This window comes from Schistocerca piceifrons, chromosome 7 (assembly GCF_021461385.2).
Source record: "Schistocerca piceifrons isolate TAMUIC-IGC-003096 chromosome 7, iqSchPice1.1, whole genome shotgun sequence".
Lineage (NCBI taxonomy): Eukaryota > Metazoa > Arthropoda > Insecta > Orthoptera > Acrididae > Schistocerca > Schistocerca piceifrons.
In genome coordinates, this window is record NC_060144.1 from 46,539,173 (window position 1) to 46,542,352 (window position 3,180).

At 41.7% G+C, this 3,180-nt stretch overlaps 1 non-coding gene across 1 annotated transcript; it reads left to right on the forward strand.

Annotated features, from left to right (window-relative positions):
- The first annotated feature begins 430 nt into the window (after positions 1–430).
- Positions 431–502, forward strand: Trnag-acc. Its single transcript has one exon. It is a non-coding gene; the product is annotated as a tRNA-Gly (tRNA).
- Positions 503–3,180: the final 2,678 nt, after the last annotated feature.

A 3,180-nucleotide genomic window follows, 5' to 3' on the forward strand; every position in this document is an offset into this window, starting at 1 on the left:
TTAGCAATCGCAGTCGAGGTGCACGGTGGAACAAATGTTTTTTGAGTTGATCGATTTCAACCCACAGTATTGTCCCTAAGATGCTACGTGCAGATCAATATATTTTGGTACAAATCCAGACGCTACATAGCGAAAAACCGTAAACGAAATATTACGCGATAGCTGAATCGTATTCACATTTTTTCCCGAGGAAAGAGAAATATACAAATTTCACGATGATTCGTCAAAAATTGACGTCTTCGCAGTATTTATCTCATTATTATCACTTTAATGCAATTTTGGTATCTCCTAATTATGGCTATCTTAATTAAGAAGCGGTATGATATGAAATGTGACGGTCACATTCCTTGTGTGGGAAAGAAACGTATAACGTGCACTTGAAATACGACTGATCGATTTTATATGACAGTTTGCTAATAGGAAAGTATGCGCCTCTGTAGCGTAGCGGTAGCGTAACCGCCTACCACGCAGGGGGCCCGGGTTCGATTCCCGGCAGGGGACTGAGTGTTGTGTGTCTTTCATCATCATTGACTCGCAAGTCGCCGAAATGGTGTCAACTAAAATGGACTTGCAATAAGGCGGCCGAATTCCCCCGAGTGGGGCTTCCCCGCCAATAATTGCACAGGATCATTTCATTCCACATAGGAACGTAAGTGAAACACACGAATGAGGCAAACAGAAGGCAGCAGTCGAGGATACCGTCTACATCATATTTGTTGGTCTTTTTTTGGGGGGACAGAAGGCTCAGTCACATGTGAGAATAAGTCATTAGTCATATCAGGTATGCTGAAACCGCAGTTCTGGGGACACAGGAAGAAACTTTCGAGTATATAACCGACCAGCTGAAGGGAGTTGGAAATTATTATGATATGACACCACAGAGAAATGGAAAGTAGTATGGGTATCTCCGAATGTAATCTTCGTTATAAAATGAGAACCCAGGCTACAAGACATTACAACAGCCGTTTTCATCGAGAAGAGGTAAGCGGTAAGCTGCCGAGCGAGTATGGATTTGTGGCAGCAACTCCTCATCTCGTGCAAACGGCACACCGCCCTGTGTTATGGCAGAGAAGCCTGATCACCGAGTACCTGTCTTTCTTATCAGGAGAGTTGGACTAAGTCATCCTGATAAAGCAATATCTGTGCAGGGCACCAGTAAAACGGAACGGGGCATGTCTCCTGTTCGTGAGTGAATAAAAATCTATGAGTGAATAAAAATCTAATTACTGGTACATTTAAATTTTAAGACAATGAAGGCAATATCACATTATTAAGAAGGGACCAAAGGGGAGGGGGGGGGGAGGAGAGTAGAGAAGAAGTCATTAAGCGGGCCACTTAATAATATTAAATATCGAAAGAATAATTACGCAGACAAACAAATTGGAAACAGTCAGGCTTTTTTATTTACCACCACGAAGTTTCTTTGAGACTGCGTCAGATCCCCTAACCGTGCTTGACTAGCCCTCACTTCCATGCATTCTTCAGTGACCACCAGTCCACAGAACATTAGTTAACACTAGTCTTGATTCTTTCCTTTCCAGTTCTAGTGAACTTACGTGAGAACCTCCTGATCCGTGCAGTCAGTGTGTGTAATTGTTTATATTAGTCTGTAACCAGTAACAAGAGTTATGTCAAATATTCGTTTCATACAAGGCAGCTTCTAAACTTGTTGCGAAAACAAATGGTAACGGTGAATCATCTGCACGCGAAATGAAACTAAAGCTGTGGGAAAATACCTGACTGATACGATCTCATTATGGACTCCATTTATCATACCTGATGCAGACGATATAATTGCTCCACGCGCTTATAACCGTTTCTCACTGAAATGCGTATTGTGCAACTGGCGACACGTGACCGTGAGTCGCAACTCTTGGAAAGATATGGATGGTATTTAAAGTCTATCAATACACGCAGTGTACTGATGGGGGAAAAGTTCAGTATTCTCTTATCTATGAAATGCGTTTAATTCAACTTCCTTCACATGAGACCCTAGCACGCCTAACATGTTTTCACACATTGTTATCTCAAGTCATGAGGTCATGAGACAAAGTTCAATGGAATATTTAAACGCAAATATGATTAAGGAAAATCTCGACTAAAGTTAGTACGAAATATTTTGCGGCTGTCTCTCCACGAACAGAGAATTTTTACGTCCCTCGAGTGGCCGACCGAGTTTCGTAACGCGTAAAGAAAAGCTGTCTACACGTTACCAAGGTCAACATAAATGAACAAAATCGCAGTTTATTCTTAGTTTAATCAAACAACGATAAAATAAACGTACACTATAGGAGCTAAATCACTGTTTAATAAAAAAAATACTAAAATAAGCTTTAATGTAGTGTACAAATTTTATCCCATAGTAATTCCACACTCGAAGCATTAAACAGCGTAGTTGCATCATATCACAGCCAACCTCTTATTACATTGATTATCATCTCGTACAAAGGTGACTCACTGTGGGATTGTGCCGCTAGCTCGGCATCTTCGACTTTTTTTTGCATAGGTCTTACATTTTTTCTCAACTAGCACGCCGTTTATTTTATATTATTACTGTTCACTTCGACGTACGACAGCACCACATAGCACCAGTAATGAAGGAATAGGAAGTTGTAAAGCAACAGTGGAACGGTACAAGACAATGTTATTTGTGGTTCGCGCACTTTGTACAAAGGCGCGCCCGCCCGAGGGTTCATTGCAAATTAGAACTTTACGTGAGACAGGACTGGAACCCGTGCTTTGTCTTTAGAGTGCGTAGGTCTCAACTAATGTATTTATTTATTTATTTGTTTATTTATGAGAGGATGACTCTATCTACCCCAAACCCAACCTCGAACTTCAAGTTTGTCCATCTCCAGTTCAGATTTTCGGTGTTGAAGAAACTTTATATCACACGGGGATCCGATCTCACAGTCTTGTCCTTCATGGCAACTGCTGACCGCGTTATCCAGGCGCGACACACCAACTGCCATCCCTGTTTCAAGATATCTACCCGAGGGAACGATTGTGGGTCCGAATCCTGGCTCGGCACAAGTTTTACTCTGCCAGGAGATTTCGGAATAAAATTGTGCTTAATGTAATTGGGTTGAGAAACACTGCAAGAAGCAACCAACAATGATTATTTTAAGGGGGAAGGGAATGAGAGAGCGGAGGGGTAGGAGGGTGAAACGAGAGAATAGG